Source organism: Simochromis diagramma, unplaced genomic scaffold (genome assembly GCF_900408965.1).
Source record: "Simochromis diagramma unplaced genomic scaffold, fSimDia1.1 OVJJ01000334.1, whole genome shotgun sequence".
Classification (NCBI taxonomy): domain Eukaryota; kingdom Metazoa; phylum Chordata; class Actinopteri; order Cichliformes; family Cichlidae; genus Simochromis; species Simochromis diagramma.
In genome coordinates, this window is record NW_024386764.1 from 1,055,471 (window position 1) to 1,078,268 (window position 22,798).

General features: G+C 40.6%; 1 protein-coding gene across 14 annotated transcripts in view; it reads left to right on the forward strand.

The window, feature by feature from the left end:
• ptprfa (protein tyrosine phosphatase receptor type Fa) overlaps positions 1-22,798 on the forward strand; it is a 340,154-nt gene that overhangs the window by 39,786 nt on the left and 277,570 nt on the right. For 11 of the 14 annotated variants that reach the window (XM_040030485.1, XM_040030531.1, XM_040030560.1 and 8 more), the window contains exon 2: positions 4,374-4,460. The exons of 1 other annotated variant lie outside the window; for it this stretch is intronic. The gene's annotated coding sequence lies outside the window, so the exon portion shown is untranslated. Of the gene's footprint in view, positions 1-4,373; positions 4,461-17,224; positions 17,316-22,798 lie in introns of all 14 variants that reach the window. 2 more of the 14 variants (XM_040030501.1, XM_040030517.1) reach the window with 2 other exon arrangements.

A 22,798-nucleotide genomic window follows, 5' to 3' on the forward strand; every position in this document is an offset into this window, starting at 1 on the left:
CCACGAGGCTGAAGAGATAAACCAGAGAAGCAGAGGGCCTGTTCTCTGAAGATCCATCCAGGGTGTTCTCTCATCTACAGGGAATAACAGCACGAGGGCAGAGCCACTCAGAGCTGAAACTCAACAACACTGGAAAAACATCTGGGACAAAAAGGTGTCACATACCACCAATGTCAAGTGGCTGGTGGACCTGAAAGCAGACGACAGCAAACAGAGCCAGGGGTGCCAGGTGCTGAAGGAACAGCTGGAGCAAATGTGGAAGGTCAAATTCAAAGTGGTCCTAATGGTAATAGGAGCATTAGACACTGTAACCCCCAAACTGGAAGAGTTTCTCCAGCAGATTCCAGGCCAACATCCGAGGTTGCTGCCCAGAAGACAGCAGCTAAGATCCTGGACAGAACCCTCAGACCCCCCCCAGACCTTTAATAGAGGACCTGAGGGACACACACATTTTGTATATTTACAGGGAGGACAGGGATTATGCAGACGCTGCCCACTATGAAACCTCTACTCTGATGAAATTGTTGTAGTATTTAACAAGTTTTACTTACCCAAGGGTGGAAGCTGAGATAAATAAAGGCTTTCTAGATATTAGAGATATTGTCACTCGAGCAATAAATAACTTTTACTTAATTTAATATTTTAGCTTATTTAAAAAACAAAATCCAAAACAAAACTGGTCAGAAGTGTAGACGTGAACAGTATAACACAAGTCAGTTAACTTTCAGGGAGATTAATCTGCATGTAACTGTGCAGGTGCTCTGAACATTTTGTAGACAGTTACGGTTTTGACTTCTAGACTTGTGCTTTGGATTTGAATCTGTTGCCATGTTCAGATATTGATGATCTCGCTCATACTGTTGTTTGACTACAGACAAACATATGTGCAAGGATTTCATTGGTCCAACTAAACTCTTCCTATGCATTTATAAATATGAAAATGCTGCTGCTCATAAATCTGATGGATGTCACACAGACCAAAACATTACAACTTAATGAATGTTAATAAATGTTCCAGTAGTAACCGAGCCAGCGTGTGAGCGCTCCTTCTAATTGCTTTTACACTGTTTCATGTTTAAAGTGTTCTATTCTCTCTTGTAATTTATATTATCTTTGTCTCATTAGTCTCAAATTGTTTCAACTGTGTGAATTGAAACTGTCATATTTTTGTCATTCTTCTGTAAAGCAATTTAAATTGGACTAACCTGTATGAATAGAGGGGAATTTGGAGTGATAGATTTACAAACAGACACACATGCTGCTGCCTTCTGATTGGCTCTGAGAGGACTTAATCAGCTGAATGTGAAGCAGTCTGAATGAGATGGGGAAGGAGATGCTTTTAAAATGCAATATTAGAGCAGTGAGACACACGCTTCCTTTGTTTGTGTGCAGGTGTGGGGGAGGCACTTTCAATCCTTGCAGGATTTGTGGTTTCTTCTCTAAATGTATTCAGCAGGGGGAGAATTGGTCTCTGGATTTGAAGGTCTTAAGCTAGAAAGTCTTTCCTGCGGGGATGTTGCCACTGAAACACCTGTCTTTGGTTTTCTTCTTTGTGCTGAGATACACCAGCATTGTGCTCAAATCTCAAAATGTAAATTGTACAGGCAGAACTGCAGCGTATAATCCCTCTATGGATGCGTTGATGTCCAAGTAAAATATTAGAAAGCAGTAATGCTATGAAGTTCCTGATAAAGGATTAGCCAACAGCTGTCACAGCGCTGAAATGTTGATTCTCAATACTTTATGCAGTGATGCCTTTCAAACAGTGGGACCAATATTAACTCCACAGCTTCAGGAGGTGAGGAGTTAAAAATATCTCTCAGCAAACATTTCTGGCACAACTTTGCCTTCTTCCAAGGTGCATGGAGAGGATGAGACGCTAACAACATGGAGATGTGATGGTTAATTTGACTTTTTTTTCTGTTTCTTGTCCTTTATTCAAGCCCAGATGTGTTATGTATTACTATGACCCTGATGAAGGCCACAACATGTTAGTCAGTTAATAAAATTGTTCCTCTTTACCAGGGGTGTCAAACTCAAATACACAGTTGGCCAAAAATCAAAACTGGAACAAAGTCGCGTGCTAACGTTAATATTTATTGAAAAAAAAATCTTCCTCCAGATATAAGAATGAATCTCTTCTTATGGACTCAAACACGTTTTGCTGAAAAACTGAATGTGGAACAAGCAAAGCTTAATACTAAACAATATATATATTAGCTGTATAATACCAGTAGGCCAGCTCTGATAATAATTTGGTGTGGCTTTGCGGGCCAAATGTAATTAGGCTGTGGGCCAAATTTGGCCCGCGGGCCAGAGTTTGACACCTATGGTCTTTACTTTTAAGTGTTGCTGGAGTTCCTGTGTTGTTAGTTTAAGATATTTCTGCCATGATCTGAATCTGGTAAAAAGATGGTTTGTAAGGTTGAAAGTCTGCTCTTGAACGTTGTTCATTTCACCTTTTATGAAAAGTTGTAATTAAGCTTTGACGGTTTGCATCATTTTTGACAGGCTGAAAACATTCAGAGATCTGCAAACATTTAATCTACATTTTCACCCTTTGTTCACTGTCCTTTGTTTCAAATAATGTTGTTACTCTTGGACTCTGTAGTCAGACTCAACAGTAGCTTTTCATGACTCATAATAGGTTCACCACAGGCCATTTTAACTTCTGTCTCTTTATAGACTGAAAAGCCAGCTTCCTTCTCATTGGATAATTTTGAGCTGCGTGGCTGAGAAGACCATATACTTGCTGCCATATTTAATGACATCATACAGACACCAGTGTAAACAAACTGTCTGAAACAGAGCAGTATGAAGCTTCACTGAATTCGTTGTTGGAACCTTTGCCCCTCCCTAATATGAGTATTTATCAAAGAAATACACCTGCTCAGCTCCTCAGATTAACTTTTGCCTTTCGTCAGGCATTAAAACTTGTTAAACTGACAGTGATTCAGACCTCTGGCTGAGATAAAATTAATAGTCTGGAAATCCTCTTTCATGGCTTAAACGCTTGTAACAAAAGTCCAAAAATAAAGCTTTTCAGAGTTAGCAAAGCCATCCAGTGGACTGGATTGGACCCTTGGTTGGGCCCATCCTGGCTCATGGGCCATATGTTTGACAATTTTGTCAAAAGACTCTATTGTGGCTTTTGAAAAAGATATTATTGGTTTTGCATCAAGCTATGAAGTGCATCCCTAGTGTTTTCAGCAGGACTTTGAAGTAATCACTTCAAAGAAACATCACTTCATACATAAAGGAGATGCTGAGATTAGACGTGTCACTTCCTGCATGGAGTCTGCAGCTGCTATCAAGATGTTATCACATCAGGATTTATTAATGCCTTCTGATTATTATATTCATTTACACCTGATGAGCGCTGTCATTATTTGGATTCTATCAGCAGTCAAATCTCCAAATACAAATCAGAACTTATTGTGCTATTCAAATGTCAAAGTCATAACATTACTGCTATATATGGAATCATCAGGTCATCAGTAGTTTTAGACTACGCAAACGCCAAATAGCTAATTATCACACAATTTACTGCATTTATTGAATATCACACCTAAGCTTTCCTTACAGCCTTTCCCAGGATGTGAAGTGTGTGGTGTGTTAGTGCAATTATGTAACAGTATCGCTCAATAATTAGAAGCCAGCTACCCACCACCCATCCACATTTTACATGTTTAAATAATTTAGGCACGTCTACTCCTGCACTTTATGTCAGTGTCCAAACGAGGGTGCTTGGTGAGGAGGAAAAAGAAGGAGGGGCAACCTAGCCTGGATTTAGGAGAGTGAATAAAGCTGTTTCCTGTTAAAGTTAAATCCAGGCAACATTAATATGTTACTGGATGTAACATATTAATGTTGCCTGGAAGGAACAGAAGGATAAAAGAAATCCTTTTTGGTCAAACCTGCTCGTGTTAACTTAAACAAACAAATGTGTTGACTGTGTAAATGAACAGCGGCGGACTTCGTGTGATTCTGTGTCAGCTTTCCTGGTGAATTTAAGGCAAAAAAAAGTTGGTTAGGCACAATTCTGTAAATATCTTCACAGACCTGTAAGAGAAGTTTGACAGTACACAATCAAATCTAGCTGCACTACACGGTGCACACTGATAAAGCTAAGTTTAGCATAAACAGCTGCAGAGAAAGACAGAACCAGTTCTTTTTACTGGTTTACTACATCCGTATGGCTCTCAGCTCTAGAGTTGTGGCATCTCGCTGGCCTGCAGGCATACACTGGATACTAACACTGTAATAACATTAGTCACATTCACCCCACAGCATGCTAACATTAAGGACTGTCCTGTTCCTGTGGGTGTTTTGGTAAAATAAAAGTAATCGACTCGATGTTCTGTTCCTTCCAGGAGGGCACGAAGACTCTTGTGACAAAGAACTAAAGCTGGCCGAGGCGTCTCAGTATCAGCTGTATCAGTGATGTCAGGCAAACAAACGTAAGTAATAAACAGTCGTCCACCAACCGGAGTCAGTCTTGTATGTTGCAGCCAAGATGTTACTGATGGAGAGAAAATAACTTTAGTGAAAATGTTGAATTATGGAAACAACAGTTCTTAGTCTGTAACACAAAGACTGATTGTGCTCAAACAGAAAGCCTCCAGTGCTGAATATTGATCAGATGGAGTCAGCAATTTGAAGGATTTGCTTCGGGCTTTGTTGCATATGATGGGTCCCCTTACTGCCAGCGTCTGACTGATTGAAGAATGAATCAGTCAGTCAAACAAAATAATCGATATGTTCAGTTTGTCCTTTATATTCATTAATACAGATTAGTTTCCCTACACTTTTCTTTTTTCAACCACACACACTTTTGTTTTGCTATTAAAACATAATCATATGGAAGTTATCTGCTGTGCTTGTTAATATCATGGGCATAAGAAGATAAGATGACAGCACAGCAGAGTTTACCTCCAGCCAGCCTGCAGGTAAATCACTGCTGAATCTGTTGAATAATTTAAAACTCAACACTTGTAAATGAGTTTTGTCTTTTGGGAACAACAACCTAGTTCAACACGTGCTGCAAAACAGAGCTGGGCATAGGCGTTGTGAAGTCGGCCACTACATTTGGACTTCTGAACCCATCACGACAGCGTTTTAGCAGTCGCTATTTGGGTCTGTTTGAGTCCGACGTGATCAGCTAACGCTATCATTAATAAACTGTACAGATGCAAAGCAAACACATGCTATATATCTGCTATTGGATTAAGACAAATGTGCTTCAACACACAGGAAGACGGAGTGTTTGGCATATCCAAAAGACACCATTAGCAACAATACAGTTGAGAGGACCAGTTCACTGACTTTAATTAACAGAGCCAAGGCCTAGCACACAGCATTTAGCTAAAGCTCCCAGTGCACCCTGTTAATCAAAGCAGCAGTGCCCTTAACTCTCAGCCTTACTACTCTCCAAATGCAAATTACCTGCCACTGTTATGGAGGTGTACATTACTCAGAGGCCAAAACAGCTTTTAAATGTAATCAGTTGGTCATTTTAAAATGGGAGTCTCGTGAGATTTCATCACTTTAGAGACCTCCCCCCCCGAGACTTTGGGTTTGCTGCTGAACCTACCTGAGGACCTCACTACATCCCTACAGCACACAAATCACTTACTGGTGTTCTTCTGGTTGGTTTAAGTAAGCAAAAGTACAGCCCATTAATTTCTTCCATATTAGTGAAAACATTGACCGTGAGTTACAACAGAACTGCCTCCTGATGATTAGAAGTATTTGTACAATGCTGGCACAGTGTTCCAGTTGTATTGACTGAATTAATGACACACTTTAATAAAGCATTTTTTTTTTAAACCTTGGCTCTTTTTTTCCATCTTTTGGGGTCTAACTAATTTATACTGACTAAAATGGCTGTGATTGGTCCAGTACTGAGTAAGAATGTAACCAGCAAACTGCAAAATGGCTTTAAAGTAATCCCACAGGGCAAATTCACATGTCAAAGTAAGAATGCTTGTTTCTGGGTCTGACAGGCTGAGGTTGTTGTTCTTGTGCAGACAGCAAGATGGAAAGGATCTCTGCAGACACACAAGTGTGTGACATGCTAGAGAAGTGTCGCTCTGAGATGTGGTGAGAGGTGTGGTGTTGTAGGAATACAGTCGTGTCAAGATGAATATGAGACACAGTCCTCCAAGGAAAAGTGGAAAAACATTAAATAGTTACAATATAGAATAATTTTAAACAAAGAGAGATAAGACTGTCTTTTGGTGGTCGGGGAGTTGCGTTCTCACTCACTGCTGGATCAGTAGTTCACCTATTTTTATTTTGAAGATTGGAAAATCAGACTGACGTTTAAAAAAGCGTTATTGCCCTTTAGCAATGGACGGTTGTTTTGATGTAAATGAATCAACCACTGGGATGGAAAAATGAAGCCAACAACTGTGCACTTCCAGGAACGCCACTTCGACTGACAGGCGTCCCAGTCAAGGGGCTGTGCTAACTGCAATCACTGAAGTGGACTGGTCTGCTGTGTTTGTGTTGTTTTGACCAGTTGGACCAGTTTAATGGGATTATCTGAACAATAATAAAAACCCTGTTGTGTGTTACAGCTCAGCCAAGAAATTTGTTCTGTAGTTTTGGTGAGTAAAGTTTGCAACACAAATTCAGGTAATGCTTCTGTCACTGCATTTCACCCCTCTTACTAAGCCTGTTAGCCTTAGCTAATGACTTAATAATAACATAATAGTATGTATTAGTACTTCAACTAAATCTGGTTAAAAGAATCTGATGTTAGGCTTCAAAATGAGTCCAAAACCAGTGCGTGATGTCATAGTAGCCACCTCAATTTTTGTCCACAAATACAGAGTATCGATGTACCTTTTCTGGATTAAACCCGAACACCAACTAGCTAAAGATGATAGATTTAACCACTACATCTTTGATGATAATATTATCATTAAATGGGTTATTGTGCAAGAACATCAGAACATTTACTGGAAAACAAATCTCTCTGCATTTGCAACGTGCTAAACAAATAAATAATGTTCTTTTTCTTTTGCTGTTGCAAGCTTGTTACATACAAACCATTTCTATGAGACCTGCTTGAGAAGAGAATAAAGATGTAGATGTATGTCTGAACTGTCCCCATACCTGTTTTTTTCTCTCCTAGCATGGTGAGGTTAAAATAGACACAATTTGCGTTGCTCTGGAATTGAGAGCAGCTCTTGACAGACACTGTTGCTGGTTGAAGTGTGCTGGTTAATGGCATGTGGGCAAACAAGCATTGCATTGGCAGGTTCAGAGAGACTCTACTGGTCTGGTGTAGGAGCTGTGCATCACACAAGGAGTGCCTTCTCTGCCGTGCACCCCGAGGACCTCTGTATCAGCAAACTGCATTCATGAATATAAATGTGTTCCCACTATTATTACACTTAAACACCTGAAGTCATGCGCAGAAGCAGTCGCTAAGCGCTCGCTATTAGTGAGCTGCTCAGCAGATGACACTAAGGAAATATAGATATTGAAAGGTGTTGACACTGAAATAAGTTCAGTTCCCTATAACTTTTCTAATATGTAACAAGTGTAAGTGACAATCTACGTGAAGGGACATTAAAGGGACAGCTTGTCAAAGTCAGTAACAATGAGTCTTTACATCTTGTTTACCTTTGCTTTGTGTGAGTTTTTAGTAAAAGTAAATGGCATGCTGCAGTTTATGTTTTTCTTTGATATCAAAATCTTAATTTTCTGCAGTTGAGGTTTGCAGCTACCATTTTTCATTTTATGTAGGGATGTACTATACAGGAGGATATTATTAAAACCAGTAGGTTATTTATTTCATAGCACCAGCATGTAGAATGTCCTTATATGTCCTGGGATCTCAAGTTCAGCTCAGAGCATTGCTATTTAATAATGCCAAGTAATATCATCCTCATCTTAGGCTAGATCATATAGTAAGGTCATACTATATGACCTATATGTACTGTATATATTTATAATCCCAACAATCCCCCACTGAGATGCACTTGGTGACAGAGATAAAGAATCTGACTCAGGTAGGGTGGACATCTGCCTTCATTATTTAGAGAGGAGAGGGAAAAGGTTTGAGAGACTTCTAGCTGTAATTCCAGATCAGAAATATGCAGAGCACCTGCAGAAGGATACTGCAATTTTATATAGATTCACTGCGAGTGAAAGACAGGAAGGGTGCTTATGGGACCCGTATCCACATGTAACTAAGGAGTATTTCAGGGTTGTCTAACTATAAGCTTTATTAAAAAGAAAGGTTGAAAGTTTGAAAAAGGAAAAGTTTGAAGCCTAAATTTAAAAGTATAGTGGGTGTCTGTCTCCCAAATGCTGCTTCTCTTCTACTTTTGGAAACTCTAGGAAACCAAAGGCAGGCCTGCTGTCTGAGAGCAAAGTGCTCCATTGGGATAATATGGTTTGATCATTCAAGACTTTTTATCTGAGGAGAAGGATTTTAAATTTCACAGAATTTAACAGGGAACCAATGAGAGAAGTGGGGGAAATGTCTCTTTCTAGTTCCTGTTTGTACTCTTGCTGCAGGATTGCAGATCAGCTGAGGTGTTTAAGGACAGCCCGATAATTGCATGCATGAACTATAGCTGGTATCCTAACTATTCCTGTTTCTGACAATATGCAAGTCCAGGAAGGCAGTCCTAGATATTTGTCAAAAGTATGAGTTAGTGACTCCGGAGTGCCTCACAGTACTACTGGAGGTGAAGGTGAAACCCTCGTGCTAAAAAAAATTGTTAGACCAGTCTGAAATGTTGGTGGACTAAATACTTTAACTCCTCCTAGCAAAAAAATAATAAAAAAAACCAATATTTAATTCAATTTGACAAGCTTAGTCTAAGAAGACTAAACTTCCACTGAACTGACGCGTGCCAACATGACTCAGGGTTCAGACTTGTAGAAGCTCAAACTGTGTCCATCCATTAAGTTTATCTTCCTCATATGATATCTGGAGCTGCTTTGATGTTTTCCTCTGTTTACTTGTTGTTTGGATGACTCACGTTGTGCACATAGTTCTGCTGCTCTCACTTTCTCTTTGTTGCTGTGGTAGAAAACTTGTTTCCAGTCACATTTATTCTCAATCAATGAAAAGCAGCAGTTCCAGCATTTGTCACATTAAAACCCTATCACCATTCTGGGAAACATTTAACGTGAAATATTTGCAGAGTCACTGACAGAGGCTCAACAGCAATCTGTGAAACTGCAAACCAGCCTTTATTTGTTACAGAAGAAAAACTCCCAGACACACAGCAAGCACACAGACTGCATATTAAACATACAGCCATCGTGGTGTCATCCATGAGTCTCAAGTGCTCTTGACTTTTGTTAGTCACTGTCTGGATCAGACTGGAGAAACTACGGACGTTGTAAATTCATGTTGGTAGTAACTTGTCAATCAGAAGGCATCCATCCATCCATCCATTCATTCATTCATCCAACGATCCATCCATCCATCCATCCATTCATTCATCCCAACCAGCCATCCATCCATCCATCCATTCATTTCATCCAACCATCCATCCATCCATTCATTCATCCAACGATCCATCCATCCATCCATCCATCCATCCATCCATTCATTCATCCAACCATCCATCCATCCATTCATCCAACGATCCATCCATCCATCCATCCATCCATCCATTCATCCACCCATCCATTCATAAACCCACCCGTCCATCCATCCATCCATTCATCCAACGATCCATCCATTCATCCACCCATCCATTCATCCACCCACCCATCCATCCATCCATCCATTCATCCAACGATCCATCCATCCATCCATCCATCCATCCATCCATCCATCCATCCATCCATCCACCCACCCATCCATCCATCCATCCATCCATCCATCCATCCATCCATCCATCCATCCATCCATTCATCCAACCATCCATCCATCCATCCATTCATCCATCCATCCATCCATCCATCCACCCACCCATCCATCCATCCATCCATCCATCCATCCATCCATCCATCCATCCATCCATCCATCCATCCATCCATCCACCCACCCATCCATCCATCCATCCATCATCCATCCATCCATTCATCCAACGATCCATCCATCCATCCATCCATCCATCCATTCATCCACCCACCCATCCATCCATCCATCCATCCATCCACCCACCCACCCATCCATCCATCCATCCATCCATCCATCCATCCATCCATCCATCCATCCATCCATCCATCCATCCATCCATCCATCCATCCATCCATCCATCCATCCATCCATCCATCCATCCATCCATCCATCCATCCATCCATCCATCCATCCATCCATCCATCCACCCATCCATCCATCCATCCATCCATCCATCCATCCATCCATCCATCCATCCATCCATCCATCCATCCATCCATCCATCCATCCATCCATCCATCCATCCATCCATCCATCCATCCATCCATCCATCCATCCATCCATCCATCCATCCATCCATCCATCCATTCATCCATCCATCCATCCATCCATCCATCCAACTATCCATCCATCCATGTGTTGTGCTGCTGGGACAGCGGTCCAAACCCAGGCTTCTATCTTCCATCTTCCACTAAGGCGTTCCCAAAATGTAATCCTTCCAGTATATCCCAGGTTTGCCCTGAGGCATAGGTGAGAGTACGAATGTAGAACCAGTAAATTGGCAGGTTCTCTTTTTTGTTTTGTTTTTTTTACATTTAATTTTCTCTTCAGCACAACAGACCAGCACAGCCTCACTGCAGATCCTACACTAGCCTGTCAATTATCAGGTTGCCAAACCCTAAAGCATATTCTGCGTGCTCATGTGCTCTAACTTGTACTATAATTTACAAAATGAGCATCCTATTTGATTCAGTAAGACTTAAAATCAACAACTGAGACCATAAACTCATTAAGAAAGTGTTACCCCTCTGTAGTCAATATCTGGAGGTGATGTCCATACCTGACTTCTATCAGCAATCCATTTGAGATTGGTATTTCAAGTATAAGCAATATTATTTGTTAATATTCGCTGATGACTACTCAGCTGTGCTTTGAAGAATACACCTGATCCTACTATGCAATGACAGTGTATACTTGTTCCAGACTTATGGGCCAGCTTTACAATAGCAGGTTACAACTCAGATTACAACTTATTTTGTGAAGAGCTCTAGGCAGGAATTATAAATCGTTGCAGAAGTCTTCGGCTTCACATACAATCATTAGTAAAACTTTGACAGACTTATCTGTTCAACTGCTTGTTAAAGCCAACATGCATGGCCTCACTCTGTGCATTTAGACATGTTGTCACCCGAGTTTCAGAGGGGGGTAGAAAGGTGGTTTAAATGAGGTTGCATCTGTGATGGTTGTCAGTTCAAGTTTAAGAAACTGCTGATTCACAGAATCACTCTATCTACTACAGCAGGCTTTGCTGCTATTGGCTAAAAACAGGAAAGTGAGGCTAAAGTTCACATTGGCTCACCAAAGAAGACTGATAACACTGACTGGTCTGTTTACCTTCTTGATGCAGTGGAACAACAGAGTTGCATCACAGAGGTGCAGCTGGCACAGTGTAATAGTATCATGTCAATAGGGACCAAAATCTCTGATGAATGTTTCCAGCACCTTGTTGAATCGGATCCATGAAGAATTAGGCAAAACTGAGCGCAACGCAGTAACAGCGAGGTCTAACTAGCGTGTATTTCCCGTGTCCTGTTTGTACAGTAGCATCTAATCACTAATCACAGCTATTGACTCTTTTTTAAAGCCAGTTGGCCGATAGCTTCTGGGGATGTTACTGCCACCATCTGGCAGGTTTTCCATTCTCTTTAGAAAAACTCTGAGGTTATGGTGAGGCATGTTGCTGTCGTGGTTGATGATTGCAGCTGACTCTGCATGTCCGTGACATCACACACATACACACAACTGTGTGTGTGTTTGTGTGTGTGGGTGTGTCTATGACTTCAGAGGGATTCATATTGGCTTTCATTCATTTCCTGGACACTTTAACCTTAAGAGAAGCCTTCTTCCTGTGATTTGTGTCGTGGGGTTTTGCTTTTTGTCCCATAAAGAAGATGCTCCCCCAAAATGTAAATATGGAAATTGATGTTTGTCCCCACAACATGAGTAATACCTGGACTGCTTACACACCTCAACATGGAGTTGGACCATTTACCAGGCCTGGTGAGAACACACACAGGGATTCAAGGAGAAAACACTGCCAGGGCATCGCTCTCGCCCACACACACACACACACACACACACACACACACACACACACACACACACACACACACACACACACACACACACACACACACACACACCATATAAATCTTGGCACAATGTTGCACAAAGCATCACTGATAAATAAGCTAAATAAAGCAATAACAACAGTAAGCAAACTCATAATAAGTAAATCCGATATAAAAATGGTTTTAAATATAAGACAGGAAATGGAAACAGAAATCTATTTGTGATTGGTTGAGCATGCCAGGAGGTGGGCTGAGCTGTGTCACATTAGAACAACAAGATGAGTTTTGTATTGGAGCGGGAGATCGATGAGAACAGTAGGAAGACATCCTTCATCAGGTGCTGTTGGGAAAGTTTATCGAGCGGCTCGTAGTGGAGGACATTAATTTGACAGGAGTCGGCCTCCTGGTCACGCTGCTCACTCCTCTTACCTGTCTGCCCTCAGCCGGCTGCCTCGTTAGACACATCGGCCACGACAGATCACAAGAGGCGATGTGACCAACATGGGGACAGTGACCCTGTCTGGGTTCTCTCGGCTGCTTCAGATTGGGAAAGAAAGGTTTTCTGTCCTTGTCCAGTTAGTTTGGACCAGCAGTAAACAAAAATCCCAAATACTGTGAAGAAACGAAGCTGCTCTCATGTTATTTTACTGACATTATTATTAGTTATGCTCAAACATACGCTCGATCCACCTTTATATCATAACGGGATTCTCTGTAAAAGAGATGGAAGTGTTCGATACAACAGCTAACTGATGTTTTTGACTGGTGGAAATGAGCAAAGAGGAGCTTATTATTCCTGTCAGCTTCTGCAAAGTTGTTAAATTGTAAGAAGACGACACAAGCAGCAGTGCCACTGGAAACTATGACTGGAGAGCTGGTGTTTGAAGGAGGAGTGTACCTGACAGTATTTATAAAGATGGAAGTTACAAGGTGTGACACTACCTGCTGGTTTCGTTTGGGTCGGTTTAAAGCCCATTGTTGGTGCCATCTGCTACATTCAGAGCCAGGACAAAATACGGAGCACAGGGGAAAAGTCAGAACTCAGAGCTCAGTCAGAGCTTACAGACTGGCACACACGGGGGCTCATTGCTATTTATGCTACATCAGGCTTAGAAGACAGTTTGCATTATTGTAAGACTGAGATGATAATAATGATAAAAAGCCAGCAACTAATGAAATATTAAATATCAGTAAAAATGAACATGGTATGAAATGCAGCAAGAGTAGTAAATGTTTGTAAATGTTCTGCATAATATCTGACTTATATTGAGTGTTTATGTCTCTGTTTATGTCTCTGTTTATGTATGCCAGTACTGGGTTCTCCTCTGCAGCCCACCCATCTATTTATTTCCTAAATTTCTGTGTTTTTACATTTTTTTAAAAATCAATTTCTGCTTAATTATGAAAATGAGCGGTCTGTCATTCAAAGTGTGTTATAGTGTCGACAAAAGTCCACAAAAGGAGCGGCTGCCCCCAGAGAAATTAAGTGCTTAGCAAGTGTAACTGAAACATTTTATCTATTACCTTTACTTTTATTAGTTGTATAGTTATTGCAATTATTCACTATTCAGTGTTGATGCATTTTCAACATAAATGTTTTTCTGCTTTTATATTAAACTTTGGTTTTGTGGTTTGTAAAGCCTGTGCGGGTCCTGGTAGGGACGAGCGGATTGTCAGTCACAACCACACAGTAGTCGTCAGAGCTCTCTATAAAGATCATATCAGCATAGCAATAATTATTTGATTAATTACCAGGATGTAATGGCTGAGACCACAATGAGTTCTTTCTTGGCACGTGTGGATATACTTTTGGAGTTAACTGATTCCAGTTTACAGTAAAAATGTAAACAAAACTCCGTCTGAGTGATGCTGATTCAGTTTGTTAGGATTCACTGACATCAAAGGGAGACATAAACCATGAGTCAAATAAATATACTGCATGAGCCTCATATAGGCACGTTCTTGTGTTGATGGATGATCGAAGAGCACAAACAGAAGTGGGAAGTAAACTTTTGAGTGCTGCACCACCTTCAGAAGTTGATGAATACATTGCCTTGATCAGACATCAAAGACAGCATCTCCCATCTCTGCCTCCTCTAAATCCCAACCACATCCACTCACAGAGAGTTTCTTTGACTTTACAAGCTCTTTCTCATCCTGTGCACTTTCCATTGATCAATTAGTTTAGGTATCTCACCCTGACAGGGAACACGTCTCCTCAAAGCATAGATGATGTCCCAATCAAAAGACTAAATAGGCTATATATCTTCTGTCTATGTTTATGGCTGATAAGTAATGGAAAAAGCAGAAGACCAGGACTTTACATTTAGCATATGTCACTGTGAAGCTAAGTGTACACTGACAAAACACATCGAGACAACACAGGATCTAAAGAAAATTCAAATTCATTTCTGTAAGACAGTTCAGTTCAATTTTTCATCACATTTCACCCACAAGTAATTAGATCATTCTCACGAGAAGAAAAACAAAGTGTGGTTTGGAATATTAGTTTGATACGTTGATGCTTCACGTGTTCGTTTCAGAGCAACGTTAGCCGGAGTTCTTTCATCTGAAATTACCTGAGATCTTCATGATTTATCACTTCTGGATTATATTTCCTTTTTATTCTTTTTATGTTTTTGAGGTCTGTCCCTCTTTTGATTTTATTGTTTAAGTGTTTTTGTTTCTTGTGTGTGAGTTTCTGGGTATTTTAGCTTTATGATTATTCTTGTTGTTCTGTTTACTTACGTCACATTTTTATTCACTGCAGTAGTTTCAGTTCTTTGTGTCTCACTTTGTTAATACATGGTGGTTATCATGCACAGTCTATGGTTACTTCCTTTTTACTTTGAATGTTAATTTTCTTTTGTGTCTATTAGCAATTTTCTTTGTGCCTTTAACCTCCTCTGTGATTGTTTTCCACCTGCTGTTAACCCTTTACTCTTTCATTATTCCTGCTCTTGTGTTTTCTTATTGCGACACTTTTAAATTATGATTTATTTATTTAAAATAATGTGTTGTTTGCACCTTTGTTCATCTGCTTGAATTTTTGCTATTGGTCTAACAAAAGCTGAATTTAGTTACTATGTTGGGCCAGTGTCCTGCTTTTGGTTCATCTGTTCCTGGTAACTAATGACATTGTGTTTGTATATCAGCATTAGACGTATGTTTGAATTAAGTGCTTTAAAGTTCACTTTACTAAATTATTTTTAATTCCTTTTTCCCCCACATTTCTCCTTTGTTAATGCAGTTAAATCTCATTTTCAAGAGTGACTGTTTACCATTTCTGGGTCCAAATGCTCAGTTTGCAAAAGCAGAAGGGACAATTCAATCTTTTTATTAAATCCAGTAATCACCATAATTCCAGCGACCAGTCAGCTGTTCTCTCAGGTACTATGGTAGTTTAATGTCCAGACATATTAAGCACACATACTTTAAATGAATTCAGTTTTATTTAAATGGTAACAAAGACTTTTGCCTCAAGGCACTTATACTGTAAGGTAAAGACCCTGCAGTAACTGAGAGAAAAGCCCAACGATCACACGCCCTCCTATCAGGAAGCGTTTGGTGACAGTGGGGAGGAAAAACTCCCTTTCAACAGGTAAAAACAAGTTTAATTATAAATGTTTAAAGTGTGTATAAACACACTAAGAAACACTAAGAAACACTCAGTGCATCATGGAAAACCCAGCAGCCGAGGCTTTTATGCAGAAAAGGTTCAGGGTCACCTGATCCAGTCCTAAGCTTTATCAAAGAGCAAAGTTTTGATGACATGTTACTTACAGAGCTATCAGCAGGCTAACATAAATATATTATTGCAGGCATGATGTTGGAGGAGAGTTTAATTGCTCTTGATAGAAGTACATTCTGAGATTCCCGTATCAGCAGAGACAAATGCCATCACATGACAGCAGGAGACGATGCACAAAACCTCAGCCGAGCAGTCGTGGGAGAGATAACCCCAGTCTCAACACAAGGACAGCTATCAGTATGCTGCAGTGCGGTTTGTGGATTACTTGCTGTGAAAAAGTCCTGATCCTAATTAACCTGAGAGTAAGCATTAAATATTTGGTGTGTGGGTCATACGATGAGTTCATATAAACTATGATCGACATATAGACCAACAGAAGCCTAACATGACGGCTGAATAGTTTTTGGGGTCTCATGTCTAGCAAAACATGCGATGAAGCAATGCAACACGTTAAAAGGATGAGTGCCTGATCCAGTGCAGCAGACGCTTGGACCTGGAAACAGGGTCGTTTTTTCAAGACTTAACAAGCTGATCAGCTGTGAAACAGCTGAGTGGCTCATTAGCATCCACTATAACAACTATCTCATATTTTGGCTGCGCAAACCTCACACAGCAGACACATTTCTAAATTATGTTACTTGAAAACGATGAAATTCTCATTTTTAAACACCTCGGCATTCTCAGATCAGTTTCTGACATTCTGACTATTTTATTCTGTCCTCTGCAGTGGAAGATGCACCTCAGTATTCATCAGTGGAAAAGTCTGAATATATTTGTTGTCTTGTGAAGCTTAAGTGAAGTGGATGATAAAGAATAAAGGAAGGCAGGAGTTTTTTGTCTTGGTAACAGCGACGTGTTATTTTAAAGGAATGGAAAGATTTAAAGGGGTTTAAACAGAGGATTAAAGTTCTTTTCTGTTCAACCTGGATCCTAAATTCCCTCTTTTGGGCTTTAAGTGATTACTATTTAGCAAAAATATGTGGAGCTGTTTCTTTATGAAATACAGTTTGTATGTGCAGCAGTGCTTAAAAAAATCTACACAAACATGTTCAGGGTTTTATTTTCTGAGCGATTGTGATTTCATCCTGTTATACCTTCATGTTTAGCAGGAAGCTCAACAAAATCATGAAAGAACTCAAACACAGGCTTTATTTGGCCTTCCTGAGAGCACTTTGCTTTTAATTAAGCATTTCTCCTGAGGGAAACTGAATCTAAAGTTGGATTTTTTCTGTTTGTTTTCAGCATCATCCCATTCAAAGTTGTTCCAAACCCCACAGTTTATACAGCACGGTGAGGAGTGTCACTACCCCCAACTTCAGTGCATCTCCTAAAGGTAGTCAGTGCAACTTCCCCCCACTGTGCTGCATCATTTTGTAGCCACAATTAAACAATGTGCTATTATTTGTTTCTTAAATCATTCAGGTCCCAGTAAGATCCACTCCCTGTTCTCCTCTCTGTCATGTTTACCCTGTTGTCTTCCTGCAAAAACGCTCCTCCAGCGAGATTTCAGAGTGAGACACTGTTTGATGTGAGATGTATCTCTCTAGGGATCTCTTCTATAATGTTGTCAGACACTTAGAACAACAATCTGAGATCATCAGCTGCAAAACTAGCACTTTTACTTTGATGCAGACAACAGCCTCGTGGGACTGTGCTCTAGTTGTTTCATGATTGGTGCTTAATTCATTCCTGCTCGACTGTAGACTGATTCTAAAACGGACTCAAAAAGAAAACTATAAACGCTTTCTGTTGTCCTGAGTCATATACAGGGAGTGCAGAATTATTAGGCAAGTTGTATTTTTGAGGAATAATGTTATTATTGAACAACAACCATGTTCTCAATGAACCCAAAAAACTCATTAATATCAAAGCTGAATGTTTGTGGAAGTAGTTTTTAGTTTGTTTTTAGTTTTAGCTATTTTAGGGGGATATCTGTGTGTGCAGGTGACTATTACTGTGCATAATTATTAGGCAACTTAACAAAAAACAAATATATACCCATTTCAATTATTTATTTTTACCAGTGAAACCAATATAACATCTCCACATTCACAAATATACATTTCTGACATTCAAAAACAAAACAAAAACAAATCAGCGACCAATATAGCCACCTTTCTTTGCAAGGACACTCAAAAGCCTGCCATCCATGGATTCTGTCAGTGTTTTGATCTGTTCACCATCAACATTGCGTGCAGCAGCAACCACAGCCTCCCAGACACTGTTCAGAGAGGTGTACTGTTTTCCCTCCTTGTAAATCTCACATTTGATGATGGACCACAGGTTCTCAATGGGGTTCAGATCAGGTGAACAAGGAGGCCATGTCATTAGATTTTCTTCTTTTATACCCTTTCTTGCCAGCCACGCTGTGGAGTACTTGGACGCGTGTGATGGAGCATTGTCCTGCATGAAAATCATGTTTTTCTTGAAGGATGCAGACTTCTTCCTGTACCACTGCTTGAAGAAGGTGTCTTCCAGAAACTGGCAGTAGGACTGGGAGTTGAGCTTGACTCCATCCTCAACCCGAAAAGGCCCCACAAGCTCATCTTTGATGATACCAGCCCAAACCAGTACTCCACCTCCACCTTGCTGGCGTCTGAGTCGGACTGGAGCTCTCTGCCCTTTACCAATCCAGCCACGGGCCCATCCATCTGGCCCATCAAGACTCACTCTCATTTCATCAGTCCATAAAACCTTAGAAAAACCAGTCTTGAGATATTTCTTGGCCCAGTCTTGACGTTTCAGCTTGTGTGTCTTGTTCAGTGGTGGTCGTCTTTCAGCCTTTCTTACCTTGGCCATGTCTCTGAGTATTGCACACCTTGTGCTTTTGGGCACTCCAGTGATGTTGCAGCTCTGAAATATGGCCAAACTGGTGGCAAGTGGCATCTTGGCAGCTGCACGCTTGACTTTTCTCAGTTCATGGGCAGTTATTTTGCGCCTTGGTTTTTCCACACGCTTCTTGCGACCCTGTTGACTGTTTTGAATGAAACGCTTGATTGTTCGATGATCACGCTTCAGAAGCTTTGCAATTTTGAGACCGCTGCATCCCTCTGCAAGATATCTCACTATTTTTGACTTTTCTGAGCCTGTCAAGTCCTTCTTTTGACCCATTTTGCCAAAGGAAAGGACGTTGCCTAATAATTATGCACACCTGATATAGGGTGTTGATGTCATTAGACCACACCCCTTCTCATTACAGAGATGCACATCACCTAATATGCTTAATTGGTAGTAGGCTTTCGAGCCTATACAGCTTGGAGTAAGACAACATGCATGAAGAGGATGATGTGGACAAAATACTCATTTGCCTAATAATTCTGCACTCCCTGTATGTGTGTGTGTGTGTGTGTGTGTGTGTGTGTGTGTGTGTGTGTAGAAGTCTTGATTTTAAAGGTACCGTCTTATAAATAAGGCTAAAATCCAACCTTAGCTCTACCAGTTTGTTTGCCAGTGTCCTGATAACTGTCAATCAATGTGAGCCACAAAAATGGGTAAAACAACAAGCCCACTCAGGTTTTTTATGGCGGTTGAGACTATTTTTTGTAAATACACTTTTGAGTGCTATAGACATTTTTTTTTTAACACTGGAGTCTACAGAGGTTGACTTTGGAAGCAGCCTTAATTATAGTTTTTGCCACTTCCACTTTGGCATCATGTTTCAGCTTCTTGCCCCCTGGTGGTGGCCCGTGTAGGGTTAGGGTTTGGCTACTAGCCACCTGATAGCAGAAAACTAATGCAAAAATGTATAAGACTGTATACATGGCTAAAAGAAAACCCAATCGTAATCGTCACGGTTCTGCTAGTGACTTGGTTGACAGACACTCCCTTTGCATGAATAAAAGACTTCCTTATCAATCCCAAGCTAACGAATCAACACCTATTTTATTTAAAGGTATAACTTCTCATAGGTTACAGCTCTGAAAGCAGTGATGTGCTTTCAGCATCAGTACAGTAACGTCAGTAAAGAATACGCTTTCCTGTAGCAGCTGCTCCTCGTGTCCCTCATGTCGGGGCAGAGAGCCTAGACAGGTGTAAGTAGATGTGGAGCTCGCTGTGACTTTGCCAACCTGCAGCATCAGCTGTAACAAACATGTGAGTTGTTATCACCTCATTATTATGGCCCCCTGGCATGGCACATCCATGGGCTATGTGGGCGTTATGAAGCACTAGAAAACATCATCAGCATAGATCATCAGGCGTGTTTTGTAGAGGGGGCTGGTGATTGCTACTGATGAACACATTTAGATTCCTGTGGATATTAGGAGTGCTTTTGACTGCATGAGAAGAATTATACGGGAGCCTGTTGTGGCAGTCATGTGGCTCAGATTGCGAGTATTAGCGTTGGAGCACACTGCTGCTGCTTCTTCCCCGCACATCAAGGTTTCCATCATCCCTCACATGTGCTGACATGTCGATTTCCAAGTTTTAATACCCAAAATGCACAGACGTGGAGCACAGAGATGTTAAGTACCTGTTTGTCTCATGCTGGAAGGGAAATATTAGCTTGCAGGATTAAATCAGTTTTTGAAAATAAATGTAACTTGGTCCAGTTGGAACCAATCACTGGACAGAAAGTTTCATACTGATGAAACGACTTGTCTGACACGTAGAGATTATTGACACAGCGAAACCACAAATTTCAAGTTTGTTTTTGTTTTATTCATGATGAAAGATCTGTTGGAACTCTGACTGAAGACTGATGCTACCCAAATAACTCAACGCCCTTTGTTTATATCCAGAAGCAATGCAAGTGCATTCTTCTATAAACCAAAGCTGGAGGTAATTCGGTAGAGTTCAGGTTGGCAGATGAACGTGTTGCACGTCTAACTTTCATGCAAGAGACAAGAATTTACAACTCTTCTCAAAAGCGCAGTTGCTGTAATTTAAGCCTTTAAATGCTCAGCACTCAACAATGTGTTTTGATCGTTTTTGCTTCTGTTAGATGTTGGAGCTTCACTGTGCCGAATACATTCAGAGTGTGACACTTCAGTTCATCTGCTGAAAGAAGAAAGTTTCGCAGCGCTTAACTTGAATTTCGGTTAAAGCCATTTTGCCTGGCAGGATGTTCAGCCATGACAAAAAGGAGCAAAACGTTTATTTGAATTGAAAGACGTGAAATGAAGATTCATGCTATGGCAGCTGTGCTCTGCCTTTTAATGTAGCTGGGTTTATACACACATTTCTGCTGATTGTGTAACATCTGTGACACACCCACCAAATTATATGTTTCTAGAAAATGTGTAATTCAACCTGGAAACTGTGGCATGCTGTTTTCAAATTGAACATACTTGAAGATTTGTGATATCTTAACTATTTTTGATGCTAATCCTGGTCCAATAGCTGACTGGTATGATGTGTGAACCTGAGCAAAACTAAAAGATGATCCTGCAGTGATATAGAAGAGATGCAGTCCAGCTGTAGAATTAAAACCTTTACGCTGTTTGCGCATTTTAAATGTTAATTAAAAGAAAACAAAGAAGAAAAATCATTTTACAGGGTTGAACACTTATCTAAACCTTATGCTCTTCTTCTCACGAACAGTCTTGATTGTGAAACCACACCATAGATATGACACAGTAAACATGATACAAAGGTTTAGTGTATTACATGTAAAGTTCTTTATTATTAAGAAGATGTGAAGGAAATCAAGGGTGTGATGTTGAAGGATGTAAGTGCAGATGCCTCACAGGTTGGATGTCCAAGAAATTTTGACGTTTGTTGGGTGAAGTGGTAGAGAGTGTTCCCGGGGGGTGGAGAGAACAAGCTTCAGTGCACATGTAGGTTAAGAGAACAGAGGTGATGAAGAGGAGGTGTTACATAGGTATGAAGTTAAGGAGAGAAATGCGGATGGACAGATGGTAGTGGATTTGCTCTAAAAGATGGCAAAAGCATGGAAGCATGTGTTGATCACATACTTAATCTTAAATTATGTGGTGGACACATTGTTTAAGAAGAGTAAGGAACGTAGAGTATAAGTGTGGACAAAGGTGCAAACAATTATCTGATGCACAAAGTTGAACCTGAACGAGAAGAGTCTGCAAGGTGGTGGCAGGGGAGAGTGTGTCTGCATGGATGGTAGTCTGTAGGATGACTTTGGACATCAATACAGCAACCAAGTGAAGGCATATGCATGGCTGCATATTACCAGTGCTTGTCTTAAGACAAAGACCAAAGGCGATCCTGTTTGCTATCTGCTACCATCTTACTGTGTGAGGGAGTAAAAAAGAGATGAGTGCTGGTTTTTAGTATTTCATTTCTGTTCATTGTGTGTTCTCCAGCTCTTGTGGAACCGTGGGAAGCAAACTGTTTCAAAGTGAAGGAAGGTTTGATTGGACAGATTGTGAAGTCTTCTCAGATTGAGCAACAGCTCACAGAGCATTGTGTGTGACTGTCAGAGCCAGCAGGAAACCTTTAGACAGACCTTTAATTATCCGCTGATGAACAGAGGCTGTATTTGTAATTAGAGAAAGAAAATGTTAATGCATTCTGTGGAGGATAATGGCATCACGCTGCCCAGGCATAAATCTCCACTCTGTGACTTTGCTAATCTCACGAGGCAACACAACCACACTGATTACCGTTAGTGTGTCCACACTGCAGAATACCTTCCCGGCATTAACTGTCACCAACAGAAAGCAGAAAATGACGCTGCACTCATCCACGCAGAGAGACCGCTGCATTCTGTAGAAAACCTTTAATATCAAAAAGGAAAACTGTTACATTGTGTTTATCACTGGAGCTGCTCCTATAGACTGAATTATGATGGTGTTTCTGTTTCACATTAATGTAGCCTGACATCAGGTTTCAATGGGGTGT